The 13,694-nt window shown below is 42.3% G+C and overlaps 1 pseudogene; it reads right to left on the bottom strand.

Annotated features, from left to right (window-relative positions):
• The window catches only part of LOC129405083 (craniofacial development protein 2-like), a 360,380-nt pseudogene extending 347,110 nt beyond the window's left edge, over nt 1-13,270 (bottom strand).
• Nucleotides 13,271-13,694: the final 424 nt, after the last annotated feature.

The following is a 13,694-nucleotide window of genomic DNA, read 5'->3' as shown; positions in this document are numbered from 1 at the left end:
AGAGAGCCCGGCAAGCTACCGAGAGTATCTCGCCCACATGGCAGAGCCTGGCAAGATACCCGTGATATATTTGACATGCCAAAAACAGTAACAAGTCTCACAATGGAGGCATTACTGGTGCCCACTCAAGCAAATCAATGAGCAATGGGATGGCAGTGACAGTGATACATAATACTAAAAAAAGAAAATGAAGCTGAGCATATCAAAGACAGTGATGCCAGCTAATCTAGTCAGCAGGCTCAAGCAAGAGCAGTTCAGAAAATAATGCTGCATTTGTCACCAAGTGAGAAGATGAGTTGGGATATCCGGAGAAGAGGACCTGCCACAACCCCAACAGACTTCTCGCCAGCCCTAGATTCAAAGGAAAAAGCTCAGTGTCTCAAGAAAGGTACGAAAGAGAGCAAGAAACCAGATCTGGGAGACTTGGACAAAAATCAAGTAAGCTAATTTAGCATCTCTAGAACACAACAGAATTGGCTAAGAAAGTCCAATGTGTTCTCTTCGTTTCTCCCAATAATAATGAATGGGGGTAAGGGAGACTGTTAAAATTGCCCCCAAGTTCTAGGTCAGGGCTTCTCAATAATTTCTTCCATCATGACAACTTTGAGAAATTTTAATTTCTCAAATCATACCTTATATGTAGACATATAGAAGAGATATATAAATCAAAGTTCCTGATAATAAATCATAAAGAAATCTAATTTAAAATTCTTTTTTTTCACTATCATCATGTTAAGTTACATATTCTATATAGGGTCATGACTTCCAGTTCAAGAAGCAGGCCTTTTGGACCAGAGAAATAGTGCAGGGATGTGCTCCTCTTGTACTTGACCCACCCTAGCTCAAACCCTGATACCAAATATGATCACTCGAGACTCACCAGGAGTCATCCCTGAGCACAAAACCAGTATTCAACTCTGAGCATCACCAAATGTAATTCTCCCACCAAAAATAATAAATAAATAAATAAAAGAAATTGGGTTCTAGATATGGAACCCAGAACTAAGCTTGTCTTCCCTTTGGGTCCTACAACTATCCCAGGGCAAGGTCAGGATTTGGTTATTATAGCCCGTGGACAGAACCCTGTGGGATGTCTGGTTTTGTTCTTAAAGTTCTAGGCCGACCCGCCTTCCTCACCAGGCACTATGTAAGTTCTTGCACACTAAGATAGTCATGGCAAGACAGAAGGTGTGGCCTGCAAAGCCACATGACTCATTGACTTTTAAAAAAATGTCTGCCACCCCTTTATCTCCAATGAAAGGTTCCTAACCCTAAGTCTGACATCTCTGAAATCTTTGAGATCACCCTTTATATCGTCTGATGGAGACAACAGTACAGACACTCTTTATTAAGACCTTCTAGCATCATTTAATTGTTTTATTTTCCAAATTTCTGAAAATGGTTTCCCTGCTTTGCTCCCCAACAGTCTCACTGAGATATTTTAAACTTTGCCCATCTTCACAATCCTTCTCTCTACAGACTGTATTACCCTAAAGCCCATGCCACACTTTCTTGAAATGACGGGCTGAAGGGATAGTAGAGCAGGTAGGGCATTTGCCTTGACTGTGTCAGACAAGGATTGATCCTGGCACCATATGGTCCCCCAAACCCAGTGGAGTAACCCCTGGAGTAAGCAGTGAATATAGCAAGTGAGCACACACCCACACAAACACACACACACTAACACACCCACACACATACACACACTTACATTCATGTTGTGCTTGGATTTATTATTGTTTTTCAGAACCCTTTAAATGTACTCAACCTTTCTATTTATCTATGTAGAATTGTCTATTTTTTTAAGGGGCAATTTTTTATTAGGGTGTCTCTGATGATTGTGACTAGTGGTTAAATTCAACTTACTGCCAGAGGCCTCACATTCACCAGTGTCATTGTTGACACTGCCTATCACACTGGATTTTAGTGGGAGCTCAGACCTGGTCACCTTTGTCATGTAGTTGGACTTCCCTTATGGCCTGGCCTGAGTTTAAGAGCAGGGTTCAAGAGAAACAAGGAGTAAAAGGAGCCTTTCCTTTACCCAGAGCTGAGAAACTTCAAAATAATACTGTTATTATATATCAGATGAGTATTACAAGATTTCAAATTCATGCAAAAGCAGTTCTGGATAGCAAGAATTATGGGATCTCACACATTTTTACCTTCTCTCATTCCCTGCATCCCATCTCCTTCTCTTATCTTCTGCGTGTCCCAGGGCATGTTTGTTTATGTGTACTGTCTTTCATAAATGAAGACGACATGCATGATCTCCTCTGGGAGATCACAGTCTCCAGTGGCTTCAGACTGTATTAACTTAATTAAATTGGGCCTTTGCATAATTCCTTTCCCTCTGAGAATCCAAGTAAGTGTTTGATTCAAGAAAAGCTGAGAGTATGATTTCAAGAGGGAAAGTGAAGCTACAATTATTACTTTCCAAATATTTAAGGCAGGTAGAAGGAAACATTTTTCCATCAAGGGTCATTGGTATTTGTAACATTATCTCTCTGTAGGCCATGCAGTATAGGCAACCTGCCACGGGCAGCCAACAAAAATCCCATCTGTCTGTCCATCATGAACAAGGGCCAGACCACGACTCTATGTAGCCAATAAGCCAGATGTTTAAGGTAACAGAAATCAAAACCACCCATGCCCACTGTTGTTGATATCTTGACCTGATTTCTAGCATGGGACAAATCAACACCTTTGTTTAGTCTGTAATTTGTACTAAAATTATAGCTGCTCCCCCGTACTCCTGGATTTCTCTTTCCAGTTTCCCTAAATCAGAGAATCAAGCTTCCTGGGAAAGGACATCACTTATTCAGCAAATCTATATGGTTGAAACTGGAGGCAGTCAATGACAAAGAGGGCTTCCAGCTGTCTTTGTAATTCTAGTCTTCTTTACAAGTTCCAGATGGTTCTTGGAGCACCCAGTTTCACTTCTACACCTCTCAACTTCCAGCCTTCGTGATCTTCAAAGAAATAGATATAATGCTAGATATGAATGTCCTCCTAGGTGCACTCAGTCTCCCATAACTATATATGACTTAATCCTTATAATTACTCTTTTATTCCTAGTGGGCCTGGATCTCAACCAACATGGACAGAGCAGGATAAATTAATGATCATACTTCTCATAAGAATGACATGCATGGTCATGTGTAGATATTTGAAAGAGTAAGCAGGGGGAACAAAGCTTTTATAAGAGTGACACTTAACCTGGATCCTTTAATTAATGGAACTATTTTTCACTCTGGGGACAAGAGGAAAGACACGAAGGCAAACAAACATATCGATTCCACTGACTTTGAATAAATCGCCCCTATTGACTGGAGAGGTACTTTCCTCAATCACATGCCTTGGTAGCCACCAGGCTTTTACCATCTAACTTGTGCAAAACTTCCATTTGCTTGGGAAAGCATCTCAAGCCGTGACTCCTTACTCATGCCCTGTCCTTATTGTTTTCAGAGGTCTCAGTAGCAAGTTCCTATTTATTCCCAGCTGTATCATGGGCAGGATGGAGAATGTTAATAACTTCCGCAGTACCCTGAGTTGGCTCTGCAGGCTCCATATGATTTGTAGTGCTTTTCCAGAACTTGGGGCACACCCTTGAACAAATGTGTCTATCTTTAAAAGCATTTTCTCGTGCGGAACATCAATCATTTCTCAAGACAAATATAGAGTCTTGCTATAATGGGTAAAGGTATATACAAAATTGCAGTCCCTGAGTTTTAGAGTTTGTCTTATCTCAATTGAATTGCTGGATGCTGAGCAAGTACCTTGTATAATATCCAAGAGTCTTAATTCCCTCAGTGTAACTAAAGGAGGGTCTCTGTCAGAAGTGTTTGGGGATGCCTGGGGTTATGTTGATTAAATTTAAAAAATTGCAATTCAGTGGTAGCTATTTTACTTATCATTAAGTATATCACATCGGTGTTAAAGTTCACAAGACTATGTAATGAGCTAGGCATTTTCTTCTTTTGCAGTTATTGAAGATTGAAAAGAATGCATATAATATGGCTTAAATAGTACCTGCTACATTATAGATGTTCCTTCTTGGTATTCTAATATGGTGTAAAGTAAGTTTGGTGTGTTGGAAGGATGACAAAGTTTCTTTGAGAAAAATCAAGGAAATAATTTTTCTGCTCTGCTCTGAAATTTATCTATGTCAGGCCATGATGGAGGAAAGAAGCATTAACAACGCAGGTTGACAGGATGTGTAGCTGGATCTGTGTCTCAACCTAATCAAGAAGATTTGAGAAAGCTCAGAGATCTAGTCTCAATTTTGTCTCATTTGATACTAGAGTACCCTTCTTCTCCCAAAGCTCCAATGTGCATTTGATAAGTGATGGGAAAACGTTTCACTGAACAGAGGTAGAGAGAATATGGGGTAGAGCAGTCTATATTGTAATTGTGGAGAGATTGCATTTGTGCCAGTTGTCAGATGGCTCTATGTGTTCCAACAGCAGCAGAAACCTGAGTCCAGCATTTTTTTAAATGAACAGATGTTTATCAAGAAAAAAACAAAAAAAGAAGAAAACCTACCTATATTGTCTGGAGCTCTTGTATCATTATTTCTCTGTTGACTTAGAACCCAAAGTTCAAAGGAATTCTACACTTCCATGAATTTCAAATTCCATCTATCTTAAAGTTAAGCCTTTAGGAAAATGAGGCAGTTTTAACTTAGAATTCCCCCCCCCAGGCAGTTTTAATTTAGAACCTCCTCCTGTCTGAACCCCCTCCCCCCCCCACACACACGGCACACACACACACACACACACACACTGGAACCAGGAGCAAAGCAGAATTTATGTGTCTACCCTTGACTTATAAATAACAATTTGCTATTAGTTATAGTGCTGCATTCACCTGGTGTTTAGTTGGTTACTGTTGCTGTTATATGGTCCAGGAGACTAATCTCAGCTCTGAAATCAAATACTAGTGTGACCTTGTGCATCACTTGTCTCCAGTACCCAACTGCCACATCCTTAAATAGAGAAGGGAAGTTGGATAATGTAAGCTCCTCTCAGTTTAATATTCTTGTTGATAACGTTCTTGTAGATATTTATGCTTTTTTAAACTACTTAAGGAAAAATTCAAAAGTGCAAGATTTTATTCTTTAGGAAATGTTTTTTTAGTCAAAAACTCTATCCCACAAATTTATTTTAACAGACACAAAATCTTGGTGATTTTGCTAAAGCTAAAAATAGAGTCTCTGAAAAGAAAAAAAAAAGATGAGAGAGTCACGTTGTTTATAAATAGCAAGTCTTCAACTCTGGGGCTTGTTAGGTCAGAATAAAGCAGCTTCAACTGAAGTGCAGAATCAAAATAAACCTATTTAACTGGCTTGGCATGAATCCAGCTGCAAGATTTAGAGCGCTATAGTCAGCTGAAAGCATGGCATGCAAACAAAGAATTAAGAATGACCCAATATGTTTCGAACAGACGGTTATGTCTGCTATAATTATTTCCCATTTTATAGAAGAGGAGACTGAGGTCTACAGGAGTAAGCTACATCACATAAGGAGCGAGGGAGTCTAGAATCTGAATCTGGTGGGCTTTCTCTTTTTGCTCTCCTCACCCTAATGCACACAGTCATCCTGACAGTCACTAAGCTTTCTGCTGATGCACCTACATCCCTTCCTTCTCAGTTGACCCTACCCCAGTGTGAAACTGGGAGGAAGGAGGCACAGTGAACACAGAATCATGCCCAAAGAGTGGGAGTCCATGATTAAATAAATCAGTTAACTGAAAATATATTTGGCAGAGACACCTTGATGATATTAAAACACTATCCAGGCTCACAGATGATCTATTCATATAATGAGGTCTTCCGTGACATCATTTATTGCTTGAGCTGAAGAAAAATCTGGCATCATAAATTGGATTTTGCATTTGCACACATATATGATCCTGGATGCTCTTATTCAACTTATTACTTAACAGCCAAAATAAAGACACAAGAAGGCAGGTAGAAATACAGTTGGGAATGTACATTCAAAAAAAGTAGTTCCGAGCACATTAAAAAATAGTTACCTCCACCGCCAAATACTACAGCACTGCTAGGATTGTTTGAAATATGAGTTACACTGCTCTGTTGAGAACTATTAATATTAGACAAGCTGTAGACAGCAAGTCAGCTGCAGTAGCAGAACATTGTTCTCACTGCATGAGGAATTTGAGTACAGATTCCAGACCCATCACTTAAGATTATTAAGTCATATGGTCGAAAGATTTTTTCCCTCTGATTAAAACTTATCTGTGGGTTCTCTATAGAAAGCATCATTTTAAGCTTTGCAAACTTTTTTTGGTAAGGTGATTTCTACCTAGTTTACTGTCCAGTTGACATTAGTGATCCATTAAACACTGGTATTGTAAATACAAGTAACTTTCAAAAAATTCTAAAAATATAATAATAGCAAGGTTGAGGGAGATAGAACAGGGCTTGTGGGGAATTCCTTGTGTGTCTTGATCTGAATTTGATCTTGTTACCATGTGTCTCCAAAGTATCAGTGAGTATAGCCCACAGAGTTCGTAAATATCACTGAACATGATCCTGTAGCAACCCTCCTGTTACTGGTATAGTCATGGGGATTCCTGACACCACAGAGCCCGGTAGCACTGCATCTTCAATCCTCACCCACTGCTCAGGATGACTATGAGTAGTCCTCAGAAGACCCGATCACTTCAGTGAAGACCCTGAAAAACCAAACATAAAGGAAACAGAGAAGATTGGTTCTGTGAGATGTTGATGGGAAAAGTACTAGCTTCACCAAGATGGTGATGAAGAAGAAGTGTTTCCACTAGAGACTTTCAGAGGACCCTCCTATACCAGGAGAGAGAGAAGAGAGAGAGAGAGAGAGAGAGAGAGAGAGAGAGAGAGAGAGAGAGAGAGAGAGAGAGAGAGGTAGTGTGTGTTTGTCCAGAAGGAGGGGCTGTTTAAAGAGGTATTCTGGAGATCTTGTGTTGGGAGGAAATCCCACTTTGTGCCATAAGAGCTAGGAAAACAAAGAGGAAGAAATAACTCCAATAACATAAGTGTGCATTCAGGCATAATAAAAACTTTGGATTTAAGAACTGAGGAGATGGCTTTGCTATGGCATGGGAGAGGCTAGGTGGGCAAAATGGAAAGACTGAGCACAAGCCTGCTGCTCTGGCAGATTCAAAACTTGGCCCATTTTTGCATCACTGTCCCTTCAAAGTTGTCTCAAGAAACTAGAGCCTTGGTGCTTAGTTATTCTTTCCAGTCCTTGAATGCCCTTCATTATGGAACTCTGGGTACCATTTCCATGGCAGGGAGAATAAGATTTGTGACTGTGATGGTGCAGGTGCTTTGCTACAGCAAGTTTGCTGCTCCCATTGCTGACTGCATGCCTCAGAGGAGGTTGGGCCCCTTTATATGCATGTGCTATTGTTTTATTAATCAATTCTGATTTCCTTCTCCTCTTTATTAACCTCATCAATTTTTCAAAGACATTCCTTGTTCCCTATTCACTTCTTCACTCCTTAGCAAGTCCAGCTTCCTGATCCAAGGCCATCTGAAACAGACCTTTCATTCTTAGCCTCGGGATCCCCTGAGCCCTGGGATCCCGATCTCTTGCCAGTGCGAATGCTTGAATCAGGTTGTGACTTTGCAGTTTTATTGCCTATGTTGAAATAAAACAAACAGGGGTGACATGGGATTAAGGCTCTTTCCTGACAAGACACTGACCCTGGTTCAATTATTGACAGTGTGTTGCTCCCCAGAGCAATACCCAGATTGACTCCTGAGCACAAAGTCAGGAGTAAGCCCTGAGCACCACTCCAAATCTCCCAAAGGAAAACCAAAAAAAATTTTCTTTCTCATGATGTCACAGAAAGATGAGGCTTTTCTGGAAATGATCAAAGTGGGCTGGATGACAGGGGGCGGTGCTCTCTGCTCTCCAAATGAAGCTGTGGGGGCGCGTGGGTAGGTCCTGACAGCTATGTCCAATGCAGCCCCACACCAAGGAAGACTCTGAACACTGTCATTGCAAGAGCCTGTGAGGGACCCAGTACTTTACCCTCAGCATTTCCTTCAATTTCCTAAGTTACTTGCCCCCACGGAGACTCCGAGGACATCAATGACCTCTCAGACATCATATAGTGTGACATGACTCTAAATAGGCGGGGGTGGGGTGGGGAGAACCTTATAGGTTTCTCTGGGATCTCAAGCTTTGGTTCCTCTGTCATGTCTATTAAGCAGCAATTTTCACAAATTCTTTAAAAAATAGTTAATATATTTCATTTTCTATTGATTGAGATTCTGAGGTTTCAAGGACTACAAATTCTTTTATTTTATTTTTAAAAAATTTTTATTAGTGAAACACCATGAGGCACAGTTACAAACTTATGAACTTTCATGTTTGCATTTTGTTTACATCCCTCCACCAGTGCCCATTCCATTCTCCTCCACCAATGTTCCCAATATCCCTCCCACCACCCCCACCCCAACCCCCACCACCTCACCCTGCCTCTGCAGCAGGGCATTCCCCTTTGTTCTCTCTCCTGTTGGATGTTGTAGTTTGCAAAGGTATTGAGTTGCCATCATGTTCGGTCTGTAGTCTACTTTCGGCACTCAGCTTTCAACCCGAGTGGGTCCTCCAAATATTCTCTACTAGGTGTCCCCTTCTCTATCTCAGCTGCCTTTTCCCACAGCATGTGAAGCCAGTTTCCAAGCTGTGGGGCAGACCTCCTGGTTCTTATCTCTACTACTCTTGGGTGGTAAGTCTCCCATCCTGCTACTTTATATTCCACAGATGAGTGTGATCTTTCTATGTCTGTCTCTTTCTGTCTGACACATTTCACTCAATCTGATACTTTCCATGTATGTTTGGTTTGTTTTGAGGCCACACCTGCCTGTGCTCGGGACTCCTCTTGGCTTTATGCTCAGGAATGTCCCCTGGAAAGGCCAGGGGTTTCAACCAGAATTGGTGGGAAACAAGGCCAGTGCTTAACCTATGTGTCTTCTCCTAGCCCCTGTGACATATTTGAGTGTGCAGCAAAGTTGCCTCTGAGCATCCAGCCCTCAAGTCAACAGACTGGGCATCTAGGACTCTCCATTTTGAGGGGTTCCATGAACCTTTACATGCACCAGAGAACTATGCCTTGAAAGTGTTCCTCTGCTGTAAAAAACTAAAGCTCGCCGAGGGGCGAGTGCACTCTCGGGCTCTCCGGGCGGCTCTGTCTCACCGCCTGCATTCGGTGCATGTGCCCTGGAACCACAGTGTGTGGACTGGATCGGGAGGCCGGTGGTCAAGGAAAGGCAAAGGAAGAACGAGGACCAAGCTAGTTGCTGATTAGTTACCATTTATTCAATCTTCCATCTTTCTCATCTCCTGCACTCCCAGCTCTGGCCTCTCTCTGGATCTACTGCCGCTTCTTTCCAGCTTCTCTCATCTCTCCTCCTACTTGTCTCTCCCACCTTGCCCTCTAGGCTACACCCAACCAGGTAGCAAAATCAACATAAGAAAGCCCTTCCTGAGGGCAGGGCACTCCAAAGCCCTTGCTGACTCTTAAGGTTTTTTCTTTTCCTTAGTCCAGACACTTATTAACATCTTAATACTAGTTATTTTTGCATGGACATAGCAAGAGATACATTGAGGTTTGCAAGGCAGCTCTCCTGGCAACATCTTGCCACAGGCTCAGACCACAACACTCAGGCCAGATTAATCATTCCTCACCCTAGCAGGGTCCAAATCTAGTTATCACTGTTTGGATCATGACAACATTTGTCCATAATCAAGCTCTTAACTTATAGTTAAACATTAGGCACTTTGGCCAGGCCATCTCCATGCCAGGGTAGCACACAACTCACCGCTTGCCCTGGGTCCTTCTCGTCCCCCGTCGGGGACCCTGCTTTGGGGATGCTAGGAAGTAAGGGCAGCTGAGGCTTAGGTCAAGAGAACAGATGCCCTAGAGGAAATATCATGTAGAGTCAAATGACTCCCAGGTTACAAAAGCATAACATTTGTTAAGTCTTCCTGTGTCCATACAAAAAGGACTTGCTATGAATAAACTATGCAAAGGACTCAAGGAGAAGAGAAAAAACATTATTTATAAGTCAACAGAACACTAAGAAAGAAGCTACAAATAAACAAAGAGGAATGGGAGCACTGTAACGGGAGTAACCCAATAAACCTAAACTACCTGAAGCTATGTTATCCTACACTCTGTCACGAAGGAAGTTAACTGAGAAGCAAGAAGCCCAGCATTCTCAACCCTTGGCATTAAAATGATTTAAGATTTCCTGGGAAGGCAAGCCAATGTGTAAGTCATGATCACTGTTTGAAAACCAAACTCTTTATTTGCTTTATAGAGGTATATTATATTCTGTGGATTATAAGATTTAGATCACATTTCATGCTCCACAAATACAAGATACTTTACAGCATATGCTATTGAGTGGAAATAGCATATTTGGAACTGGGTTCCAAAGTGTACTTGGTACACTGGGTTACCATTCCATATTCATTAGCATGGCCAGAATGTATCACTTGTATCATTTGTCATCCTGTTGATCTTCAATTTGCTCAAGCGGGTGCCGGTAATGTCTCCATTTGCCCCTGTTGCATGCTAATGTAGCCCAGTGCAATCTGTTCGCTCCAGGAACACAAAGAGTCTCAAACCAGTCAATCAAGATTTTGAAGAATAAGTCAGACCATCTCGTAGATGGGCAGCCACGATGTCTTTTGATGTCCCGTGGAATCCAGTCACTAACAGCTCTAGTCACTAAATCGCATTACGTGTCCTGCCCATCTGATTTTTGACGCCTTGGCAAACAAGACAGCGTCCCTGATACTTGATCGTTGACAGAGGTCGACTCTGGATTCCTTCTCTCACTAGAGTGAAATGTTATATTCCAAGCAGAGCTCTTTCGATTCCTCCTTGGGATGCCCAAATAGCATTCTCATCTTGTTTTCATAAAGCCCAGGTATCTGAGGCATATGTTAGTGCAGGAAGAACGGTGGAGTTGAAAAGATATTCAGGGAGCTGGAGGTTCTTCGTCCTCTTAACAACTTCTTCAACGCTCTTGAAGGCGATCCACGATGCTCTCTTGCTCCTGCACAGTTCTGGTGCCAAGTCATTCCTCATGTTGAGTTCTCGACCCAAGTACACATAACTGCTACATTCAGAGATGTCTGTCCCATTGAGAGCAAGTGGAAAATCAGGGACAAGTTTGTTTTTCATGAATATCTTCTTGTTGAGATTCAGTTGCAGTCTGACCTTTCCACACTCACAGTTGAAGTTGGCCAGCATTAGTGCTGTTTGGCTAATGTTTGTTGTTATTAGAACGAAGTTATCAGCAAAGTGGAGGTGGTATAGTTGCCGACTGTCTATCTGCACTCCCATTCCTTCCCATTCTATTCCTTGCATGATGTTCTCGAGGGTTGCACTGAAGAGATTCAGTGAAATGGTTTCACCCTGCCGAACCCCTCTCTTTACGTCAATGATTACTTCCTTGTAGAATGGTGAGATTCTGCTGGGGAATCCATAATACGGCTTGTGGAGGATCCTGATATACTGGGTTTGAACACCGTGTTTCGCTAGGGCTTTGATGACCGCTTCAGTCTCAACAGAATCAAAGGCCTTCTTTAAGTCGATGAATGTTAGGCAGAGCAGCATTTTGAACTCTCGCGAAACTTCAATGAGCTTGGTCACCATGTAGAAATAGTCGATCCTGTTGAATCTTTTTTGGAACCTGGTGCATGGTTGTCCTTTGTCTAGTGTTCTTCCTATTCTATTCAGGATGACTTGAGTGAACAACTTGTAGATTATGGACAGCGGGCAGATTGGGCAATAGTTACCCATGTCGTGGATGTCTCCCTTCTTGTATAACAGAACAGTCCTGCTGATTTTCCATTGGGACAGAACCTTGCATTCAGACAGGTAGCGTGTGAAGAGCCGAGCCAGTGTACTGACGAGTACTAGCGGCAGATTCTTCAGGTGTTCAGGTCTTACCTTGTCTGGACTGGGTGCTGTACCCATCTTTACGGATGAAATGGCATGTCGAATTTCGGAAGGGAGAACTTTGAGAACGACATATCCATCCTGCAGAATTTGGTATGTGGGCAGGTGGACATGGCTATCAAAGAGATCTGAGTAGAAGTTGTGAATAATCCTCTCTATTGCCCTTCTGGAAGATGTGATTGATCCATCAGGACCTTGGAGGGCAGTTATCTTGGTCTTGTAGTTGGCTTAGGACACTCGAGCTTTGCGAATACTTTTTACAGCTTCTGCTGCATCGTCCAACACTGCTGCTTTTCTATATTTAAGGTCTTTCTTTATCGCTTCTCTGCACAGCTTTGCGAGCTTGGATGTTAGCTTGTGATTGCCTGGGCCTTGTGCCTAACCATGTTCGCGAGTGAGCTCCAGAGTTTTTGAAGACAGGTGTCTGCTTGTGGCTTTTCTCGGCATTCCTCGCGCAGCCATGGAGGTGCTGAACCAATCAATTGCATTCCTCATCGATGTTGTCAATGGTGGCATCTTCCCACATTGCCTCAATACTGCCAAAGAGCTCCCAGTTGGTGGTCATTCTAGGAGCTCTCTTTTTAAACTTAAACTTTGAAGTCCTCTCTCCCTGTTCTGTGAAGTAGAATTTTTCACGAAGGAGATGGTGGTCCGATTCCATTTGGAATTTTGGGACAACAGAGACATCGGTCAGGCAAACCTTTGATTGAATATGATGTGGTCAATTTCTTTGTGAAACTGTCCACTGGGAGACTCCCATGTCCAACGTTTAGATTTGGTCTTCTGGAGCTGTGAGTTACCACAGATGGTCTTGGTTGACATGACCAACTCACAGTCTCTCACCCTGTTCGTTCAATTCTAGGGCATGTGTCCAGTTGTAGAGTTCATCAGGCGACCTTTTTTGTCCTATCTTGACATTAAAATCACCTATAATGATCTTGTAGAAGGTGTGGTCTTCTTTATAGAACTTCTCCAGATCCATGTAGAATTTCTCAATTTCTTCTTCATTGTAGTTGGATGTTGGTGCGTAGATGACTAAGATAGAAACTTCTGGCAGTGAGCTACATCTATTCAAGGGTAATCATCCGATTTGGGTTATTAGACATTCAAATGAATCAATGCTCATGGTCAAGTTTGTGTTGACAAGGACACCAACACCACCGATGCCTCTGTTGTTGGAATCGAGGAACAGTTCTTCTCTAGAGTCGAAAATGGCGTGATGTGATCGATGCCCTCTCGTCTCAGTCAGACCAATGATGTCATACTTGATCTGCACTTGTACCATCAGGTATTCAATGGATGCTTCCGATGCCAGTGTATGTGCATTGAAAGTACAGACCGCCATTTTAGTCCTTCTTTGTTTTGGCGGTCTAGTTCACCCTTGAGATTTTTTCAGCCTCTCCTTGCTCATCCTTCTTAATGCTGCTGTACTGGGGGCTCTTTCAGTGTCAGGCAAATGAGGCCCATTGTTGTTACTGTTTTTGGCATATCAAATATACCATGGGTAGCTTGCCAGGCTCTGCCGTGCAGGCAGGATACTCTTGGTAGCTTGCCTGGCTCTCTGAGAGGGATGGAGGCTTTTAGGGCGACTCTAATCACCCTTACAGGTGATCCCATTGTTCACACCATATATTTTTTAACAGTTTATTTATTTTTTAATTGAGTCACTGTGAGAATAGTTACAGGGCTTTTAGGATCAAGTCTCAGTC

The sequence above is a fragment of the Sorex araneus genome, chromosome 5 (assembly GCF_027595985.1).
Source record: "Sorex araneus isolate mSorAra2 chromosome 5, mSorAra2.pri, whole genome shotgun sequence".
In the NCBI taxonomy this organism is placed as follows: Eukaryota; Metazoa; Chordata; class Mammalia; order Eulipotyphla; family Soricidae; genus Sorex; species Sorex araneus.
The sequence above is the reverse complement of the archived record's forward strand: the minus strand, read 5'-3'. Positions and strand labels throughout refer to the sequence as shown.